The following is a 7,632-nucleotide window of genomic DNA, read 5'->3' as shown; positions in this document are numbered from 1 at the left end:
TTAGCAAGGGATCTGGTTTAATGGTCATCGATTTCTATTTAGGTCATACAATATTGTTTAAAGACACACGATCTTGTTAAATGGCACACAATCTTGTAAAATGGCATACAATCTTGTTAAATGGCACGCGATATGGTTAAAGGGCACACAATCTGATTTAAATACACGTGATTCTGTTATGGGCACACGATCGTGTTGAATTGTACATCATCTTGTTTTAAGGCACGCTATCATGTTAAAGGACACTAGGTCTTATTTAATGGCAAATTAACTTGTTTTATGACACGTTTTAATTCTATGGCACGATCTCTTGTTTAACGCTCGCGATCTTTTAAAGGGCATATTATCTTGTTTAATGACATATTTTGTTTAACAGCACGCTATAGTGTTTAATGACACACGATCTTGTCTGTAAACAGATGAGTTTTAATTGGACGCGACTTTGTTTTAAGGTCTTGTGACACACGATCTTGTTTAAAGACACGTGATCTTGTTTGACGACACACGACCTTAATGTATGCCACATGATCGTGTTTAATGGACGCGACTTCATGGCACGTCATGTTGTTTAATGATACACGATCTTGTTTTTGGACACATTAATGGCACCAGATCTTTTTATGGCACACGATCTTGTTTAAAAACAGGTTGAACTTGTTTAATTGAAGACGAACTCGTTTAATGGCACATCATTTAGTGGCACGCACTATTGTTTCATGGCATATGACCTGTACTTATGGGAATATAATTTTGTTTTAGGACATACTATATTGTTTAATAACACGTGATCTTTTTTGGCGCACGACCTCATTTAATGGTACACGATCTTGTTTTTTGGAAAACTTTCTTGTTGTATGGCCCATCTTTGTTTTATGGCACGTGTTCTTGTTAAAAGACTCAGGATTTTGTTTAATGGCAAACGTTTTGTTTTATGGCTAGCTTTTTGTTTAACGACATGTAATGAACGATGACGCGATGAAACACTGTTTTGTTAAATGACACACGATCTTGTAAAATGACACACTAACTTGTAGAATGACACACTATGTTGTTTTATGGCACGCTGTCATGTGTAATGACACACAACTACGTTTAATGACACTTTGATACAAAACCAAAACCAAAATAAGCGTAAAACAGCATGTACTAAAGACAATATACAACCCATTTATAAGTGAATATGTAGCTTTACCTGCCCCGCAGAAAAACGATAGCCAGCCAAATCAATCCATTAGAAATACAAACAAAGGCAGAGGAAATGCAAAAACCAACCATTTTGCGAAAGAAATAGGAGACCCTGGCAATCCGCATTATTGGTAATACATGTACCTGAAATGATGACAAAAGCATATAAATGACAGCCAACACAATGTAATGCATTTTAGGATAAGGTTAAAGTTATTGTTAACTTTCAGGCTTTTTGTCTGCAAGTGGGTTATTATTTGCAAATGTTGACAGCATGTGTATTATTTTAATTTAAATGGTAATTTCAACTCAGCTTTACGAAAACCATTATTTGAAAACGATAAGAAATGAGTGTTCATAAATTAGAACAAGTGTCTCAAATGTTACGGCACTAAGATCATGCGACCATTGTCAAAATCAAACGCGACAATTTAAGAACCACAATAGGCAATATCAACACCATCTCCGAAAAGCCTTAAGGATAAAACACATTTGTACAATATCGAGTCTGCCACGTCTAAATCTGGCGGGGTTCCTGTGAGGGTGGCAATGCCACCAATGTTTGCCCCGTGAGCCGCACACAAAGCTAGTCCTTTTACAGACCGTCCCATTTCTGCTGCTTCTTGGCTGTTACTTCCTTTCCTAAGGATTAGTAGTGTTTGTTTCCAAAGTTGTCCTAGTTTAAATATAAATGATTTTAACATGAAAGAGTGCAACACTTATTTTTTTATTGAAGGTACTTCAATACTATTGGATGTTAAAAACTATTGGATGTATTAGCTGCTCTTTCAAAACTCATATATGTTCTTAGAATGGATAATAAAAATAAAATGAATAATCTGAATACGATTAACCGAGTCGCTCTGTCTACTTGCGCACTGTGTCATGCACAGGACCTAAACGTTACGCGCCACACCCCGAGTATTGCCGCTCCAATAACGCAGACATTTGTTTAACATTGTTTTAAAAGCGTCCAATGACATGTCAAACTCAAGATGGACACAGACGTTGAACCATTATGAACTGTTGTTCTCACTGTGCGATCTGTTTTCGGATAAGTGATAACCGACTGTCATTCTCGTGTGTATAAGACTTCAAACTAATTGAAACTATACGAGAAGTACAATTTTCGAGAGCGTGAACATCTGCGGACGCCCGCAAATTTCGTTAATGTCCAAGTGCAAAGTAGGGGGGGGAGATAAATACATTTTAAAGGCGTCTGCAGATGTTCAAGCCCAAAAAAAGGGTATATTCGCTATAATTGTGTCAAATAAAGATTTAAACATATTCATGTATCGACAAATTAACTATTTTGAACAGTGTAGCCATTCAACAATGCCGTTTCAGATCGTTTTTGGACTAGGGCACTTGTGGCCTAGTTCATAGCCGTAATCGCGATGTCTACAATTTCAAGCCGAATCTGGGGGTTCACTGAGGTTCAATGTATTCATACGCTGTATTTCGATTGGATTGCCGTTAGCAAATTTGAATAATCAAAGTAGTACCAGAACTGATTACAATGAAAACATCCAATAAAAATAGTTCTCCTCACAAGACAAGCTAATTGTATGTTCTTTTAATGAAGCACAAGAAATGGGTACGTAGCGAGTGAGTTAATCGGGTTAACTACATGAATGTTCTTGCATACGGTCAGATTAAATGCAATAAGAATATGAACATATTGGAAAAGTACGCATCGACATTTTCTGTTCAAAGCTCTTGATTGATAGACTGGTAGCCGCTTTCTCTTTTATCCGAAAAGAGACCAGTATCAGCTAACCACGGTGCCCGTCGCGCATTCGAAATGTCTTGTGGGTACGTAAAACGAATCAAGCTTGCGGTCTAAGTAGTAAACAACCAAGATATTTGTTGTTGTTTTTTAAAAAAAAGTATTGTTATCCTTTGTATAGAATGTTGGTATTAATTTATTAACAGGGCTGTTCTTTTTTTCGACATAATTTGCATATTGCCGTGACATTTTCTTTTTAAATACAAAGTTTATTTTTTAACTAATCATTGCATGATTCAGCACTTTTTTAAATACAGCATGATTTTTGGTATTGATTGTTTAAATACTATTTATGTAAAATAAAAAACCATATGCCGCGTACCTGTATAACGTTATAACTTGTGTTCTTGAGGAAAAGTAAATTCGGGTACCAGTCTACTGTATTGACTCATTCACTCTGATCAGAGCGGTCGAATGATTCACACATGTACATGTTATCACTACTTCCGGATGCTGATGATGTGAATAATATACGTGTTATATTGAAGAAATTTATCAATAAAGTCGCCATTGAACGATTACCACCATCAAACGGATTTATTGTCATCTTACCGTGGATAGCATGTTTTATTTGACACGTAAAATTTCAAGCAATACAAGTTCGTTTGATAAAATCATGTGATTTCAATTTTGCAAATTGGAGATAAAGAAATAACAAATATGCGCATACTTATTTATAAAGTTTTATTTTAAATGAAGCCAAATGTATGAATATGTGCATAGCATCTGGCTTATGAATATGATGAGTGTTTACCTATGTGCATAGAAATGTCTTGGAGCCATTCTCAGTGTAAGTACATTTTGTTCAATGACATTGAGTGATAAACCATCGCCATTTGCCTGCTCACTTTTGATTTCTACTCTTATTATACACCAATCAATTGTTACCACCCCCTCGGGGTATACTAGGGAAAAGGGCAGTGTTTTCACCTTTCAGCGGTGTCCTCGCAGTGCCTGATGATTGCGGTGGTTTTGTCTTCCCGCATAATATAGCGGGGAATTACCCTTACCTAAGATCCTTGGGGTGCGAGGTTATTTGGCAGGGATTTTACCACCAGTTCGTTCCCGCAGGGTAGGGCAGGGATTTTATAGGGGATTGGTTGGACTGAAAGTCAAAGTATTCCCCAGACCTGGAGGGGGGGGGGACGGGCGTGGTTACATTTGACTGGTGCATAAAGTTCTTTTTCTGAAGACGCTTTGAGCTCAATTTTTGTTTCCTCGCCAAGAATGAAAATCAGTAATCACCCAACGTTGTGGTGTTGTGGCATAATGAAGTAATGAAGATTTAACCTCAAAACAGTCTTTCTCAAATGCTGTCCAGGCTTTTTTATGCTTAAGAATAACTTACCTGGAGATGTCAGACCAGAAATCGTCTTGGCATGAGATTGGATTACTATGGATCAGCATGCACCAGTCAATTGTAACCAGGACCCCCACATCCGGGGGGTATACCGGGGAAATGGGCCGTGTTTTTACCTATCAGGTGGCCCCGCAGTATCGGTTCTTCGTGGAAAATACAGTGCGGATGTGGCTTAACCTAATGTCCCTTGGGTGCTTGGGGAGGATTTGGTGGGGACTTTGCCATCAGATCATCCCTGCAGGGCAGGGATTTTAGCTTGGGTTGGCTGGACCGAAAGTAAAAGTCCCCGCTATTCCCTAGACCGGGGGGGGGGGGGTGCATGGTTACAATTAATTGACTGATGCATAAGCTTGCGTATACATACAGATTCAGTGTTTTGGTGCGCAGTTGACAAATTAACTAATTACTTATTAGAAGTTAAGAATATATATTTATTTATATAAGTTATACTTTGCAATCTAAATCATAGATTTGAAAAAGGTAACCTGTATCAATAAATGCAATTATACATAAATAACTGTGCAAATCTTTATGAATCATCCAAATATGAGTACCTTGCATGGTCTATGTTATTTTTTTTTTAAATATACTAAGGGAGCTTTCAAGATTAGCTTTCCAATCGCATACACAATGCAGTTTGAAACCTTGATAATTCAAACAAATCTTGGTTGCAGACCATTACTATTTAATATTTGATAACTCACAGACATTATAAGGTACATTTTAAATGGGCTGTACTCAGTTAATAATGAAAAAGAAAAAAAACTTTCTTTTTTATAGAAACCTGACATTAACTTGGTATCGATGTGTCTACCGAGTATAATTCATTCCTTATGCGTACTCTGCCGTTGATGTTATTACGTGATTTAAGCGAGTTAGATGTTTATCTGGAAATTCCACTCAGTCTTCATAGCATTGTGGATTCGACACTGCACTGCAATTTTTTTTACATTTTGGTATTTTATTTACAAAAACGATATCAAAGAGTAAAATAGATTATTAAAAAATTGTCCTTAGATTCGTTAAAGAAAAAAATCCAACTTTTTTGGTGCCATTCTGGTGTACAGTCCCTTTAATAAACAACAGGTGAAGCCAATGCTGTATTAAATTTGAGACAGACAAAAAGAAGATAGTACAAAGTTCAACAAGTGTGACCAATTTGAGAATACCCGGTACCTTACGTAATTTATAAATATTAATGCGATTCAGACAATTTAAATGCTAGAAATCACAAAAAAGCATTCCCTTGAATTATTCCTGTCATAGTTTAAACTCATAATCAAATTTCAATGCACAGCATTTGAAATAATTTTAAACAGATGAAAAACTGTTATTTTTAAAAGGCACAATACATTGTTTATCTTTTATGTGACCTAACATTAATATAAATATTTATTCAGATCATAATTTAGAGACTTTTCTTGCAATTAAATGTGAACAAGTATGCTTGGGATTGAACACTAAGAAAAACAAATTTCAATGAAATTAAATGAAGCACAAAATATACAAAAATTGAAACTTTTTAGACTTTCAAAACTTTAACATTTATACTAAATACGGTTACATAAAATGATGAATACATTTGTAGGATTTGATATCCCACTAAATGTAACCGTCGGCTTCGTTCATTCTAAACTTTCTCTCAGTGATAAGGAATAAATTTTATTCACTGCAGTTGTTTTCTAACTTTATGAAAATAAGAACAATGGAAACAATGCATTTACTGTTGATCAGTGCATATTGTGGGAGGTCATGGTTGATTTCACTGAACCACCAATAAGCCCTGCCGAAATTGGATTCTAATTGGTCAGTCAGGTGTTCTTGGTAGGCATGATTAGTATGAATCTTAATTTTAACCATCATTTATGAATGTTTACCAAATCATTGAATATTGAAATAACAAGCGAAATGTTAGTTTGAATGATGAAAGCTTTGAAATATGTGAAGTATTCAAAAAGAGACCATTTTCCAGCTTGTGTAAGTATCGAGAAAATTATTAAGTAAACTTATTTATTGTTTATCTGGAAAATGTTGAAATCTCATGTTTAGGCTTAATTGCTATGCTATTGCAATATGTTTTATTCATTGCAATATTAATGTTAAACATTTTTATGTTGACTTAAGTTTGTAGATAAAAAGTAATGGTATTGGTGATATGAGAATGATCTCGTAAGTCTTTAAAATCCCTTTTGGTATTGTGAGGATTTGCTCCAGTCTTGATCAGTTTAGCTTTTGAAGATTTTCAAAGTAACTGCAAAACAAGTCCAGCTGCCTAGAAAGACTATGTCAAACCCTGACCAGATAAAGTTTCTAGTGTTTTCAAATTACCACCTTGGCAATGGTTTTATCATAACATAGAATATTAATGCTAGTGGTTTTAAAGAAAATGCAAGTGTTTTTGTATTCGGAATGATATATCATAAGTGACACTAAATTGAACATAATTTATAGTTCTCATTGATAAAACACATAGCCCCAAGTACATGTTGATCTAAGATTTAAGGCTTGGATGGAGTCAGGTCAAGAAAATTGCATGTAACATTGTCAATACATTGTACTTTCCAACGCAAAAACTGTTTGCTTATTCAAGTATATAATGCACACCAAGGAAATGCAGTATTGCTTAACCAGCTCAATTGACATCATGAGTTGGACATTAAATTGCTGCAATTAAAGGCACATCTAGATATCAAAATTATTCAAACTCTGATTTAGCAACCTTATTATAGTTTAATATATGAACTACTTTTGCGAAATGAAAGCTTTTTTAGATTTACAAGGACGGGTAAAAGTATTTGTAGTAAAGTAAATGTACTGCAACACTTGATACATGTTGTCTAGGAATCTTACAAATTCTAGGCACACCAAATGTTACAGTTCTATTAAATTCGGAGTGCCTGAAATGAAACCTTCTTGATTCTACATTCAACATCTTTCTGTATGACCAATGACCAGGAGAATCATGAACCTACAACCATTTGCAACTATTGAGATAGGGAGCTATCAGGACAGAGACAGAGGACAATACAAGAATGGCCTACTGTTGCATTTATTGATGTCTTTTACAAATATTATCCAAAGGATGGCCCTGTGGTTTAAAGCTCCCCTGAAAAAGAGGTGACAGGTTTTCTATATAGGATATAATTACATCATTGAAAATCTTCTCTGAAACTGCAAATAACAAACCTTTGATATAAAATGATTTAATCAAATTAAACAAGTATGTGTACTTTGGTTAACATACGCCAACCACGTAAATTAATTTGTTTAGGTGTGATTTAACGACATTGAGATTTTC

Source organism: Mya arenaria, chromosome 4 (assembly GCF_026914265.1).
Source record: "Mya arenaria isolate MELC-2E11 chromosome 4, ASM2691426v1".
NCBI lineage: Eukaryota > Metazoa > Mollusca > Bivalvia > Myida > Myidae > Mya > Mya arenaria.
The sequence above is the reverse complement of the archived record's forward strand: the minus strand, read 5'-3'. Positions refer to the sequence as shown.